Source organism: Crotalus tigris, unplaced genomic scaffold, assembly GCF_016545835.1.
Source record: "Crotalus tigris isolate CLP2741 ecotype Arizona unplaced genomic scaffold, ASM1654583v1 scf7180000024432.2438137, whole genome shotgun sequence".
In the NCBI taxonomy this organism is placed as follows: domain Eukaryota; kingdom Metazoa; phylum Chordata; class Lepidosauria; order Squamata; family Viperidae; genus Crotalus; species Crotalus tigris.
In genome coordinates, this window is record NW_024100599.1 from 1,963,057 (window position 1) to 1,977,499 (window position 14,443).

The 14,443-nt window shown below is 34.2% G+C and overlaps 1 protein-coding gene across 15 annotated transcripts in view; it reads left to right on the forward strand.

Annotated features, from left to right (window-relative positions):
- FOXP1 (forkhead box P1) overlaps positions 1-14,443 on the forward strand; it is a 666,111-nt gene that overhangs the window by 541,511 nt on the left and 110,157 nt on the right. The window contains exon 1 of one of the 15 annotated variants that reach the window (XM_039330831.1): positions 8,220-8,371. The exons of the other annotated variants lie outside the window; for them this stretch is intronic. The gene's annotated coding sequence lies outside the window, so the exon portion shown is untranslated. Of the gene's footprint in view, positions 1-8,219; positions 8,372-14,443 lie in introns of those variants that run through there. 15 annotated transcript variants of the gene reach the window in all.

Sequence of the window (14,443 nt, forward strand, 5' to 3'; positions counted from 1 at the left end):
AAATCCCTTTTATACTTTTTATGTAAAAGAGAAATCTTTTACTAAAACAAATGACACAAATGATGAAATATGACACAAAGATGTTGCATTTACTGAGAGCATTTCTAAGATTTTACCCAAGTTACTAGAATATAGGATCACTTTTCTAGTCCATCACATAGCTGAATATATTCAATTCAGGCTCGCATGGAACAATTTTCTGTAAGCATATCATTGGATCAGAACTTCTCGTATAAAAATTCATCAATAACATACTTTCTTTCTCATGAAAAGTAAAATTACCATTTATTAGGCAAGAAGAAAGCAGTTAATTAAGATCAATCAAATATAAAACACAGGGCAGAAATATTCTGATAGTTATTTATAAGAACACGTCAGATCCAATTATATATAAAATAGTATTTATTTCATTCATTATTAATAACTGCATGATTTGAGAAAAACAATAATTTTTCTGAAGCTTTCTCCAGAGCTCTTCTGACTATTATCTTCATCTTTCACCTGAATGTTGACGCTGCCTGCTGTGCATATATAAATTAACTAGTAATATTACTATTATAAAAAGACTGTAGTATCGAGGGGTGAAAATAGTATCTTTATGCCAGAATGTATCTCAAACATACATAAATACTGTCAGTTTTATTTTAAAGTCATCTACATTATAATGTGTACAAAATAAAATTAATAAAGAATAGTATATTGCTATAGTATGAACATGATAACCATAGAAACCAATTAAATAGATAGGTAGCAAGGCAATCCATATATCACAGCCTTATTTTTGGTTTCCTTTAAGAAGAACAGGAAGCATCATTCTTTACTGGGTTTCTTATGATTTGTTCCACCAGAAATGAAAACCATCAATTAAAGAAGGCTCAGATCAATAAATTAGATACTGCCATTTGAAAATACTCATGCAATGTTACCCTATAAAAATTGCTTCAATCTAAAATTATTTTGTAGATTATTTGCTTTTTTCTTATCTGCAATTTAGTGGTTTACGATTATCCCTTGTAAGCTAACCATAGAAATACAACTCTATTAAAACTTTTGCTTATAAAGGATTAGGTTTTATATGTTTCCTTTGCCTTCTAATGCTATGATCTGTCTGTATAATATCAGTGGTGGGTTGGACTGGATTCTGTTATGATCTGCTGTTCTTTTAAGAAAATCTGCTAAGTTCACACTGGTGATCTCTTTCACTTAGAAATATTAAAAAGTGGAACTTATTCAGAATCTTTCCCTGAGTTAGATGCTTGTCCCACTCACTCAAATAGTATTACATCTCCAAAATGGGTGGTACAATTTAAACACAGATCTAGATATACACACAGCCCAAAACCAAAATAAATAATCCCAGAAAACCATGCTTCTTCCCCCCCCCCACTAGCCATATATAGCTTTCTCAGCAGCCAATACCATAGCAGAGTATTGAATGAAACCTCCAGTATCATGGGGACAAATCTAGTATTAAAAATACACAATCAAAAGTAATCAGTCATTTTACACATGCACACAGCACTGCCTATCCTAGTACCATATACAAAACACGAAGCCTGCATTAAAATCAATAGCAATTGGGAAAAAAACAATCATGTAATTTCCTATCTTTTCAGGATGGAGATGCTCAAAAGGTAACAGATACTCTGGTTGCTTTTTCATCTTTTATTTCACTGTGAACGGCACACACCCTGGCACTAAGCGTTTAATTTATTTATATTCCATCTTTATTATTTTTAATAAATAACTCAAAGCAATAAACATACATAATACTTCTTCCTCCTCTTATATTTCCCTCATCACAACAACCCTGTGAGGTGGGTTGGGCTGGAGAGAGTCAGCCAGCAGGTTTTTATGCCTAAAATGGGACTAGAACTCACAGCCTCCTGATTTGTAGGCCTTAATCACTAGATGTAACTGTTGTGACAGAAAAGATGTCTCTTTTCAAGGGCTGTGATAGATTATACACTGATGCTTATTTGCTAGACTTCTGGGCTATTTATTTATTGTTTCAAAGCTTCAGACTCACATAGGGGATTTAGTTTCTCTTGGATACCAAAAAAGGAAGAAGGTTAAAGAGGAGGGCATTTATATTTTCTATATAACAACAAGAATTTTATTCTGCATATGAATTTATCAGGATCTACATATAGTAATTCTTAATGTTATATTGCTCTCTTTGTAGAGGAATTATATGATTTAAATGGATATAGTCTATGAGAAATAATATTTGCCTCTGATGCTGCTATGAATTTCTTTGCTTGATAGGAAGGTAGTGATTTTTCTAGAATTGATTAGTTTTCCTCTGGACAATTCAAAGCTTTCTCTTATGGGTTAGTTGCTAAATTGTAGCCTCAATAAAAATGCATTACTGTTTTGCTAGAACTAAATTCCTTGTCTTATTTATGAAATAGTAATGTGGTATGTTTAATATCATCAAACAACTATATACCTGCCTCTCCCAGATCCTTGGGAATGCCAAATCCAGTCCAAAGATCAGGCTTTTACTGTGCAGTTAACAATAGTAATATGGATAGCAGATGATTCTTCCTGGTTGCTGGAGGTGGTCTGTTGTCCTTCTTGTACAGACAATGGCAGAAACCTCTTGTTTCTAATTGGGCCTGCATCTAGATTACTCTTTCCAAAATCAGATGGAAATCCTAAGACAAAATGTCTTGGGAAATACCAGAATAAAAGATGTAAAACCATAATAAAAAGGAATAGGGAATGAGCACATCTGAGCTATTCTGTAGTAAAGTCACAGCAACAGTCATAAGTATGAACCAGTTGCCAAGCATCTGAAATTCGATAACATGATCATGGGGCTGCTGCAAAGATCATAACTGTGAAAAATGGTCACTAGTCACTTTTTTTCATTGCTGTTGTAACTTTGAAATGTCACTAAATGAATTGTTGTAAGTCGAGAACTACCTGTAAAAGATAGGACTATTTAAATATGGTTTTATGATGATTATGAATATACCAGATGTTACACATATCTACAAGATGAGAAAATCACATCAGGAGAAACGATGTTTTCACTGTCATCAGATTCACCAAAGATGGTTCTGCCCCTTACCCATGGATGCAATTCATGATCTTCCTAGTTGCCCCTTCAGTTCTTCTAAAGTAGGTTCATTCAGACTTACATTAATACAATCTTTATTGCCATCTTTTACTGAAAGGTTAAAGTAAATTGAGCAGATACAAATTGATAAACCAGCTGATGATCAGTTCACCATATTCATGTTTCATCACAACAGTTAACTTATAGGAAGATTGTTCACTGGAACATCACATTAGATGAACCTGTTTTATTCATCTTCTCATTCAATTATAGTTGGGTGGCCTGTGTAATTTCAAGTGAAACTATCTCTATTTAAAATAAGGCTTCCAATTAGTTGACTGGTGGATTATCCTAACATTTAGAATGTCCCCAAGGCCATTTGCATTGCCAAGTTGGAGTTTGGTGTTATACATCTGTCATCAAACGTATAAGTGTATTTATAGATTGCATGTATATTTTATATGCATTATGTTTCATATGCCCTTTATAGTATTTTGTTTTTCCTAGATTCCAGTGAAATATCTGAAAGCAGACCAAATTGTACCCCAATCTTCTGAAATGTTTTGCTTCATATTATTTATTATCTCTTAATTCTAGACTTTTAGACTGTAATAATAATAATAATTGTTATTTTTTCCAGTTAATGTAATGCTTATAATAGCATCTTACCAAGACTTTGAAACCAGATCTATATCAGAAATAAAGAGAAAAGACGGGGAACTATGGTTCATGTAACCATCACATGTATTGCCTTGGTGAATTTTGAGTATGTCAAGTCATAATCAAGTGGCAGAAATTATATTACAGGCAATTGGCAATAAAACATGGACTCCTTGAAGCTGAGCTTGAGAGCCACATTACGAATACTTACCTGATCTGGTTTTAGACAATGTTAATTTCACACTCTATTGGGATAAACCTGTAAATAGTACTGACAAAACAGCAGGCTATAATAATTCTAGCCATAAAAATATATCCAGCGATAATTCTTATGGATAACATGAAAAAACTGTAACTGAAACAAAATCTATTTTATATTGTGGAAATAAGAATCATCACTTAAGAAAAGAATGATTCAAATATTTCATTTTGAAATTAAATTATTTATATTCACGTTTTTTAACTAAATGCTTTAGTGTATTGTATCAACCAGTCATTCTTTAAATATGTTTTGTCATAAATACAAATATTGCATTTAATTGTAAGAAAGAACTTTCCCCAATAATTTGGTTTTATTAACAGGAAGATTGTGCAGGTTATCTGAAAATATGGTCATGGAGGCAGGTGAAGTTTTTTTTCTCTATCTCCGTCTTTTTTTCAGATAAATTCAATTATTTGTCATCATCATAAAGCACACTATGTCCTTTGGGAGTCAAGCAGATGCTTCTTGGTAGTTCACAAGGAACCTTACATTAATGGGTAGTCCCTATTCCTTCTTTTCAATAGTTAGAAGCTAATGGTATATTGCTGCAGGATGCAATAAAATTATTCTGCTAAATCTGTGCTTTCCAACATCTTCCAGAAGTTTCCTATCTACCTCATCACAAAGTTCACTGGATTGTTAAAAGTTCACTGTAAAATTCATTGCCAAGGTTTGAAAGCTCTGAAGATCTGACATTTTTAGACAAAGTAAGCTATTAAGGAGCTGAGAGAAAAACTGGTGTCTTGGTTTTTGTCAACACATTAAAATGAAGTTTCTCTGTTATGCATCTTAGTCATTGTTGTGCACAAGCAAGTGTTAGAAACTGTGAAAGCTCTAAAAAGGCTGGAATAGATTGTTCATTTCTCATTGTATCGCTTATCAGTGGATTTTTTTCCCTCCATTGAAATCAGTGGCTTATTAATACCGGGAATATATGGAGTAATCCCAAAATACTGAAATAATTACTGGGGCTATCTTGTAACTAAAGACTTATTCTGCATTGAATAAAAGTTCCAATAATTTCAGTGATTGACACATAATTTAGATAGAACCTTCACCCTATATGAATCTAGGGTAATCAACCTTGCCCCACAGAAGGTTCTAGGTGACTTGCAAAACACAACAGCTAACATGAAGCAATAAAGCAACTTTGATGAAAATTTATATAAATGGAAATATCTGGCTCTGACTAGTATTGTTAGATTACTGACACCATACTTGTTTGCAATATGAAATCATTAACACAAGGAACCCAGGAGATATAATTAGATGTGGGATTCTGTAACATCATTAAGATGAGACAGGAAAATCCAGTTGAGTCTATTCCTTTATTTGCTTACACCTAATGGATAGATTCCTATAGTTCAATCCTGAGCCAAAGTACCACATGCAGGTGTGAAATGCTTCAGAAAGCATGCGAATGGGAGAAATTTGCATGTAGGCATACTTCCACCAGCTAGCACTGATGATGTTACCTAATTTGTAAGCTTGGAAATTGGTTTTTAAAAAAGAGAAAAATCCCAAGAAAAAGCAGTGACAAGCCATTTCCACATTGTTGTCAAGGCACACCCATGAAATTTCCAAGAGATAAAAAAAAAACTTGGCTCAAGTTTGTATATCGTAACAGTATTATAAAATAGTATTTAAAAAAAAATTGGGATTCCTATATTGGAGATGAAAAGGATTGCTACTATTTGTGTTAAATGTCATAAAGCTCACTAAAACAAAATCCCTTTCTAAGTGTTCAGAGAAGTGATTTCCATGAACAGTCCATGTACTTATTGCTTGTCTGTCTCTGCCATGGATCCTATATTCTCTTCCAACTGTGTGAAATAGATCTAATTTGCAGGGGATGTATGTTGACCTGATCTAACTATGTGCCTTTGGATTTGTCTGTGTGAGACAAAGAGAGAGATGTATGTTTTCTTTTTATCTCCATTCTTATCTTACAACAGTCTTGTAAGGCAGGCTAGGCTGGCTTGAGAGGTACCAATGCCTTTTGCCAAATCCCTGAATGAATGCCATGGATGCATTGTGCACACAGGACAATATGCCAGAGTGATCTGGCTTATTCTTTCTTGAAATCAGGGCTACATTTCGTCTACATTTGCATCATGTTTAGCTTCCTGAAATTTGGCTTTCATTCTCTATCAATCCACAAGTGAAATTTCGACTTCATTCCCTATCAGTTCACTAGACGCCAGTCTGAGGGACTTCTCACATCATGATAATATAGGGAGGATGAAAGAGACTGAGTAGCAAAGCACTTTGCCATGGAGAATACTATATAAACAGTATTTTAAAATGCAGGTAGCTCATCTGTTTGCCACAAGGCAGTTATGTGATCATGAATATAAGAGACAGCTTTCACATAAGAGAAAGAGCTGCAAGTGGGAAAAAAAACTGTGCAAAGCTTTAACTAAATAGCCTCCATTGCCCCCCCAACCCCCGCTTCCTCCCCCTTCTCAGCAGTTTCAAATAGTCAAACATGTACAACCTTTAAGGATATAAAAATAACGCAATATTATTTTTGCTTTTAATCCACATTGCTTTTGCATTATTTTTCTTTACATAATACAGTTGCAAAATATGTCCTATAATATTCACAGTTCGCATTTAAGAACCATGTCCTTGATATGTAGATTTGTTTTACTTCAGCCATTGATTTAAGAACAAGAATCTTTCTGATTCAGGGATGATGCTTTTTGGCAGATTTAGGATCTCACATAAGATGTGTGCAGTCCATTCTTAAATATTCATAAGGTAGGGGTCAACTTTTTAGTGACCTGCACAAAACATTTCATTAATTTGTTGTCTAACTGAAAACACTTTGAGCTATGGAAAGCAATCCATATTACATCTGGTTTATCATGTGATTACAGAGTATCATTGAGTTAGATCCTTTTGTATTGTGAGTCTCTCCCTACTCCCCCAAACAGCACAACTGTTGTTTTGGATTCATGTTTCTTACACGTAGAGTCTGTTTGTGTTTGCAAGACCTTGTGTTTCGTTAAACACAGGTAAAATAACTGAATATCCCCTTAAGAAAAAAATAAAGTCAGATTAATTTTATTTGTATGTAATATCTATAATTCTATATGTTTTTTATTTATTTTAAAATATCAAAACACATTTTTCAAATGTAATGGGATGAACGTCAGTCAATAAATACATTTTAAGTGCTCCAGTATTTTTTTTTGGGGGGGAGGGATGGAGGAAAGGGAGCATTAATGCCTAAGAGCAAGTGATAATTCTTTTTATCTGGCCATTTGACACGTTGACTTATGGTTCTCCATTAATTGCACAGAATCATCAAATCTGATAGTGAAAAGGTCCCAACACTGAGTTCAGAAATACTTGTTTGAGGCTTTAACAACAAGGTTGATAAAAGTCCTTATGTGGAAAACATTGATCAGAGGGCTGTAATAGATTCATCTGTGGTTGTGATACATTTTTATATCTTATCATTCCCCAGTACATGATTCATTTCCTTTTGGTTTATTTGGAGGAGGTGGGTGGTTATTCTCTGCATAGCTTAGGCACACAAATAATTTGTACAAACTCCTGTTGAATACTTATTTGTACATGTTTGCATGATTTATACTGGATTGTACCATGAATAATCTGTGCTAGACAGAAGGATCTGAAAAGGCTAGAGGATTGCAAAATAATAAAAGCAGCATTTTTGCTAAACAGATATCAGAAGTATCTCCCCATTTTTAAAAAAAACCCCTCACCTGATTTTTCAAATTAAGTTTTTAACCCCCCCCCCCTCCACAACTACAATTGTTCCTGTTTTGGCCTATCTGATTTTTAAAACTGATTGCTGTGAAAGGTTGTGTTTGCTTGCTGCTCCGTACTATCGCGTAGGCACTGCTGAATAGATAGCTCTTTCACCGTGAGATTTTTAAAAGATCTGTTAGTCCGTGTTCACTTGGGTTGGTTTTTGTTTTCTTAAGGGGGAAAAAAAATAGTTTGGAAGTGATCTTTGCAAGGACCGAGTAAGCATATGCTCTTTGCCATGCTTTTTAGAGCACAGAAACAGACACGGTTGGGTCATAGGGTTAACAGCACTTAATTGTAGTTGCTTTAGAGACAAAAGCGTTATTTCACAAAAGCATTATTTCACCTGCCAGAGAGAGAGAGAGAGAGAGAGAGAGAGAGAGAGGCCCATTGTGTAGGGGTGTTTGAACTGATTATGTTTAGAGGCTGGTTGTGATTGGTGGAGAAGGGCGTGGCTGATTGGGTAGTTCGCATCTTGTCAGCCCAGGAGCACCCTTGTGTGTGCAATCTGTCTGTAACCTGAAGACTGTACAGCAAGCCTTAAAGAGCTTCATGGCCCAGCACTGTGTTTGTGGTGGCAGCTAAATGGAGTTTGTCAGGTTTGTCAATATGATTGATTTTATTATTTGTTTCAAATAATACAGGGCATTGATCTTTAATTTTGCATGGACAAAATAGGGTTGTTTATTCAACTTCCCTCCTTCCTTCCTTCCTTCCTTCCTTCCTTCCTTCCTTCCTTCCTTCCTTCCTTCCTTCCTTCCTTCCTTTCTTTCTTTCTTTCTTTCTTTCTTTCTTTCTTTCTTTCTTTCCTCTCTCTTTCAGTTTTACGCTTTTTGAACTCTCATGTTTACTCCACTCAGTCAAGAGTTTTACAAAGAATCTGAGAAACAGATGGTCAGCGAACTGCATTAACATTATTGTAGGCCTGTGTCTTCTTTTCATCAACTTTAAGGGAAGATTTGAGAACAGCGTTTTTAAAAAGTGCGAGCAGGGCATGAATACATTTCTTCTTTGTCTGGTAGTAAGTGTAACAACTTTGTAAATAATTGCCTTGAGAAGAATGCTGTCTTTGGAATATAGCTGCTATATACAAATATATGAGTGAGATTCTATCCTATCGTTGGAGGCATGCTTTCAGTATTTATGGCATAATTGCCTTAATTATAATTTCTTTGAAAAAGGGGAGTAAAACTGCAGATGTGCAAAATTCTGTGTCAGGCACAGTTAAGTGTTTGATTTTACTTGCTAGACAATTTGCCACGTGAAATTATGTACGAGAGGTTTGCTTTTGACAGTTACCAGGATTAATGTTCTCTAAAGAAATAAGTGTAACTGGATCTAACTGTAACCAAGCTAAGCATCAGGTTTAGAATACTGAATTTCCCTGCAAAAGGAGATTATTTTTTTAAGGGGTGGTGGTAGTGTAGAGGAGGGAACAGTTAGGAAGTGGGTGGTTAGTTTAGAGCAAAGTGCATATATACATGCTTCCTCTTTGAGGTTAACTCTTTCACTTCTGACAGTTGAAAGAGGAGAGAGAAACTGAATAGGTCATAGAAGGAATTTACTTCTGTAAAGTGCAATTTTAAACTCAAAGAACTGCTATCAACTTACTCTAGGAGATTTTAGGATGGTATATGAAAAAATAAAAATAGAAATGATTGGAAAGGGAAGATAAGCTTATTATGTAAGAAATGTGCTTTGTTTCTATTGAATGAGATTTGTTCCTGAAGAAAAACTTTTACCTTGCTGACAGATATTTCTGAAGCAAATAGACAGGGCAAAATGGAAGTCCTTCAGAAGTATGAGTTGTGTTTTCACGTGTGTGTATGTCTAATTGATATGCATATATTTGTGTATACAGATATATGCACATATATGGGTATATGTGCCTTAAAGCTTATTACAGGATTTAATTATGTTGTATGGACTAGCTAAAATCAAGTGCTTAGTAGAGGTAACATAAATGCGCTCCAGCTTCTTGCCCAGTTTGATTGCAAGTTGAAAAAGCAATATATGAATTTATGGCCGTGTTTCTTTTTGACTTCTATGTATACATGATGGCTAATATGGACAAATGTTGTATATGGTTATTCTTAGTTTTAATCCTTTCTAATAACATTAGAAGATTAGTTCTGGAAGCAGAGCTATTCTACTACTAGTAGTAATAGTACTGCAGCTTCTGAGAGTAAAGCAGAGAGACGCCTAACATCGTTGAAAACTTTAAATAACCACACTGCCTTCTTCCTTCGTCTTGCCTGAAATTGCCCTGATACGGATATAAATCTGAAAACAAATCCTGTCCAAACAGTGTAGACGATTTGGCCTAGAATATGATAGAGCTGAACTGAAAACTGATTGGCCTGACACTTTATAATCAAAGCTGATTTATTGTTCATTAGTAGTGCATTAGCCTTTTCAGGCACGACAGTTATTTGTGTAGGGGCCTGTCAAACAAAAGACTGCTAGCACCTGTCATTTCTAAACTATGAGATAAGCAAAATGATGGTAAGATAACACAAACAGAAATTCATACTTGCAAGAGGTAAACTCTTTCTGTGAACTTCCTTTTAAAAATAACTCTTCAACAATTTACAGGCCTGCAGTTTTTATAAACCTTAATAGGAATAAAAATGCATCTTGGTGAAGTGAGACATTTAATCTGCCATTTGTACATGAGTAACATCATAATGACTTACAGACATTACCTATATGTACTCCGTTTTTTTAACACATTGCCTGCTAAAATATAATACTGTTAATAACTCTCTTTTTTAAAAAAAAATACTCCATTGTCACAGTGTTACTAATGGACAGATAGTATAATATGCCACCCTTACAAGCAAGAGTTAATTATGTGAAAACAGGGTGACATCACAGCAGACCAGTGAAAATGTCAAGATATATCTGTTGGTGTTTGAGACATGTTTCTGCAAATTCTCACTGCTTTATGGTTCTTATTCCCACTGCTTGTCCCCAACCCCTTCTTTATTAAGGTATGATCTCATGGTATAAACCAGAAAACAACACATTGTTGAAAGAAAACAAAATTTGTTAACTTTTGTCTGCCACCATAGAAACAGGATTAACTTATGTTATTCCAAAGTCATGGAGAGGAGACTATCTGAATGAGGATATATAGTGCATTGTCTTCTGTGAATTTTTCATTTGACAGGGATTTTGGAGGCTGTGATCTTAATTAAATCTCAACTGGCTCAAATAATGCATCTAAAAAAGCATGCAGTATTGCATAACCTTGCTGAGTTGGTAAATCATAAATCATCAGAAAGCTTATGATAGGGAGGATTTATTTCAATGAGGTTTTGTTCTTTGTTTGTTAGTTTAACAAACTATTATTTTAAGTATATCTTACTATACTTTGTAATACCCGTCCTAAGCACTTTGCCCCTTCAAAAACAGCACCTTACCTAATACAGGCAAGAATGAGGAGATGCCATACCTAATTGGGCTAAAATTGGAGTGATGCACTGAAACTGACATGGGATCATAATTTCTTGGAACTTTTTACATTGTTATACACCTAAAAGCAAAATATCAGCTTTGCTTTTATGATGCACATACAATGTAGCAGTTAACTTGTTTTAATTTGATTTCAAAAATTGAGAACTCTTATTAGGATTCTTTTAGATTATCAGCATTAGAACATTCCTATTAGTCAATGCATCATGCAGGTGTAAAAGTCAGACTGTAATAATTCTTTAGTATCTGACTGAAATGTATCACTTTGTTCAAACTATAAGCACCCACAGGAAAAAAATACTAGATTGTTATACTATGGATTTAATTAAAAAAATCATACGTTTTGATGGAGATAGATAAGTACCTAGCTTTGATTCCCCTTCAAACTGACCAGGAAGGCTAGGTATAATTTTTAAAAAGTATCAAATATGCTTGGTGAGCAGCAAAGATTATTGATTTTGTTAAGAGGCAAAATTTTAAATATATGCTAAATTTTAAAGAGACGCAGTGCAAATACGTTAATACAGTTTCTCACGAATCTTCTTCAATAGTCAGCTATCAGCAGATGGTGACACCTGAGATTGTGTAGGAAGTCTCATGTTCATTTCACTATAGTTTTATTTCTTTCCAAAGTGCTGAAAATGTAAATGAATGGCTGATTGCAATGCCTCAAACTGTGTTGCTCTGGAAAAAGCTGAACATGATTTGCGTAAAGGTAGGAAAATCATACTGCTGTTAAAAGTTTAGAGAGTGGAAAAGGCAAAACAAAATCTGACAATGGTTTTTCCCCAACAGAATCAATGTACTTTGTAAAAATGTTTGTTACTTGAGAGCTTAACATTGTTCTCTTTCCTTATCTATCTATCACACCCCTTCCCAAATTGTTGTTGCAGAAAATAAGTAAATAAAAAGAATTCCCTCCCATTTCCCAAATCCACACTTGCAGAGCTAGATTGTGAGAAAGTTCTGATACTGAAGACTCACTTGATATTGTTTGGCTGATTTTGAATTGTTTGTTTTAATGAAAGTCGGATAGTGTTTGCTTGAAACTGTATTCTCTGTGAAATTCAGACATTAGTTTAAATGCTTGGGGTTTTTTTCTTTTTTTTTTCTTTTCTTCCGATGCTTCCCCCCCCCCCCCACCCTGTATTGTCAAGAACTGAAGGGCAGGGAAGAAATATAGAGGCAGAGACTGTCCCATGTGTTCCTATCTTTAAAGCTAACTTGAGTGTCTGATTTTTTTTAAGAAAATCAAGTAGTTTTATGAAGTAGTCTTTTATGTTAACCTTTTCAGAGCAGTTTCCTCTCTTGGGAAGTACTTCTCCTGTCTGCAGTATATGATGTGATGAGGTAGGGTGGAATGGAGGTATAAATGAACATTGAACAATTATCCACTTTGCTGTGCCTTTCTACTAGAGTTATTCTCATTCATTCATTAAGAATTGATTTCATATCAGTCCTTCTGAAGGAAAAGAAAAGGACAACTGGACAATAGTATGTTTTAATTTTAAAGTTCTCAATCTTGCCCTTAAATCTGAAACATCATTGTTCAGATAACAGAGAACAAGGTAAACCAATAACATCAAAAAGGTTGACTTTGTGATTTCTCAAGGGCTTGTTATTTTGTATTTTCCAATTCTATTTGAAGTCTTGAGAAAACAAGATGACACATGGGAGACTACATTAAATTTTGATACATTTTCCCTATAAACCAGTACCAAATACTCGCAGCTTAATTTCTTACATTTTCTAGGAAAGGGTAGCTTATTTATTGTATTAATTTTGCACTATTTTTCTAATTACTGCACCGTTTGAGGAGAAGATTTTATTCTTGTCTTTTTTCATTTGTCTTACTTTGTAAGGCATCCTATATTTTGATCTTTAAAGGACAGAAAATATTCTGGTTTGACTATGTCTTTATTAGAAATAAATCTGATGGGATTTTTTAAATTAAAGATGAGTAGAACGAGTGCCAATTAGAATTCTGTAGATGAACATATCTGAGATAGGTATGAAACAATATGTTACAAGAAATAAACTTTTACAGATATTTGCAAAGGCTGTAACTCTGCATTGTGACATGCTTTAAATGAGTGTGTAACTTGAAGACATCTTGTCATAATTTGTCTCAGATTTTGTGTCTGATTGGGAGTAAGTTCACCATATTTTTAATTGGTTATTAATATTACATTAGCCAGTACAATTTCTTGTATATCCCATCCTCTGGTCTATTCATACACAAACCGAGAAAAAAAGGAAAATTCAAATCTTTCGAGTAAGAAAATAGAATATAAAAATATATGCTAATATTGAAAATTATTTTGCTGGCGTAAATTTTACAGTTTTTGAGATGCTACAGAATAAAAAAAAACTTTCTCTAGTGTGCAACTGTTAAAATGCTAATTTAATCATAGTCGTTTTGTTATGATTCCCCGAATGTATTAAATTAGTGTGTAAATATTAAACACTAAGATTGTTAATGAAATTGAGGATAGGTGGTTGTTGCTTTTTGACTGTTCGAGGTTTGTGGGGCTGAGGTTAAGAATGTACAGACTCTTCAGGGCGCTGCTCCTCCTGTTTTTTTGTTTTGCTTTTTTTTATTTAAGAAGCTAAAGAGAAAACAAAACAAATGTTGACTAAAGAAGGTTCCCTTCTATTGTAATGCTGCTATGCAGGTATGTTGTTTTAAAAACTGAATACAGCTGAATCCTTCGGTCCCTATTCTTCCTCTTTCTGCATGTCTCTTTAGATAAGGGGGGGGGAGTGTTCATCCTAACAAACATTTAAGAATAAAGTCTTAATTTATGTAAAGTCTACGTTTATATGCAAATGAAGTGGATATGTGTTATAGCTTTAACTCTTAGCCGGACACATAAGTAAGAAATCAATTGTATAAGCTAAATGGAGATAGTGTCAGGTTCCACTAAGGTTTCATATTAAAACAAATATAAATTTTCCTCTCCCCCTCCTCTTTCTTTCAGTTAGGAAAGAAAGCTTTACGTAGTAGGAAGCACAGAATTATTAACCAAGTCAGGAAAATGTATCGTGTTTAATTGTGTATGTCTCTAGTTAATCTCCTACTCTTAGTGAAGCGCAATAAACAAAATGATAAAAAAACATGCTAATTGAATTGTAAAGAGCTTCTCTCTTCTTTCTTCTCCTTTTTTAATAGGAGGTTGTATTGTTGAGGATAG